The sequence below is a fragment of the Triturus cristatus genome, chromosome 4_1 (genome assembly GCF_964204655.1).
Source record: "Triturus cristatus chromosome 4_1, aTriCri1.1, whole genome shotgun sequence".
Taxonomy (NCBI): domain Eukaryota; kingdom Metazoa; phylum Chordata; class Amphibia; order Caudata; family Salamandridae; genus Triturus; species Triturus cristatus.
Window position 1 is genome coordinate 595,456,196 of NC_140585.1, and position 1,618 is coordinate 595,457,813.

Consider the following 1,618-nt stretch of genomic DNA (forward strand, 5'->3'; position numbering starts at 1 on the left):
CCACGACTTCCCCGTTGACCTCTATTGGGCATGTGGCTGCATTTCCACTGTGGAGTTCCTGGGTACTTACCTTGGGTGGTTCCTTGTGTCGCCAGCTCCTCTGAGTTTCCTGGTGCAAGTTCCAACTTCGGTCGAAGTTCGCATTCCATTTTATTAGTATATGGTTTTGTCTCCCCCTGGAGACCACTGTATTTTGTGCTACTTACCTTATTGTAATTGAAGTATTATTGTGTATTTGTATTTATATCTCCGGGTAGGAGATATATCAATGTGTTAGTGAGTGTTGTTTAATAAATAGACATATTTTTATAAATACACTCTGTGGTTCTTTTTCATTTAACCTACATTAAATGATTAAAACTTGTTAAACAAGGTGCTTAGCATTCCTTCAAGATTAGCCTGAAGGCTGTGATCCAAAGCTACCACTTTGGGAGCTTTCAAAAGGTTATCAAAGACCAGTAAAATCACCATAAGGGTTGCCTGGATTAGTGCAAGGTGCTTCACTTAAATAAGTGTGCACCATATACTAAGCCAGCCTCCTACAGTAGAAAAAAAAATGAAGATCACAAGTCTTACTAAAGGAAGAAGGAAGACAATTTGTATGCAAGGAAAATATGATATAATTAATTTAACGTGTGATGTTTCAGTGCACTTTGAGATGAAAATGAGTCCCTCCTGCATTGAAATGCACGAATGCCATAGGAGGTGGAATAATACACTAAACTATTGGCAGCATGAGATGAGAGAGACCTACTCCTCTGAGTGGAGCCAAAGCCCAATGTATGTATAATTTAAGTGATTAGCAATAGTAGGTATGGCAGGCAGCAATGTTGCCAAGTAAAATCTATTCTTAAAAAAGGGTAAGAGTCCATAGGACACAAAGATAAACTGTATGTTATCAGAACTGAAGGTGGCTTTGAAGCAGAAGAATTTTCACTTATTTTTTTAACTTAGGATAGGGCGTGGTGATCCTGACAGGAAGCGGAAGGGAGCTCCAAATCTTACGTCTACTGCTGGGAAGGATTGTACTATGTTACACTGCTCGATAAAGGCTGGCCTCTCTAGAAGAAGAGAGTCAGAGCTATGAAGGGGCCAACCATCTTCAGAATAAGTTGGCTATTCTTGAATTGGTCATTTTATTTATTTTACAGAGTTTTATATCCATATCCATAAGGTGAAAAACATTGTACTATTGTGACTCATGCACAAAGTATGAAGGCCCTCAAGTCTTTGATTACTCTCTAAGGGACCCATCAATAGTTTCCCAGTGGGTTCCCAATGGGATACTGTACTGCTCTGCACATCTATCAGTCTCCCAGTGTTTGAGGGCGAGGAATTACCAGATCCTTAAACTCTGGATCCGATGACTTCTGGCCCAGAAATACCAGACATGGACTGGCATTGGGGAGGGGGACATAGGGCAGCAGCTGTGCCTGACCCCATGAAGTACAAAAAGCTCCCCCCAGCTGAAGTTAAATACAAACTGCACCCCCATCCATCGCACCATGGCTGACCGGTTGCTTGTGTTTTGGTTCATGGATTACCTGGCTTTGCCGTTCAGCTGGACTGTTCTCAGTGGAACAGGGTCAAGACTGATTTGATTATAGCTGGGTCCAAA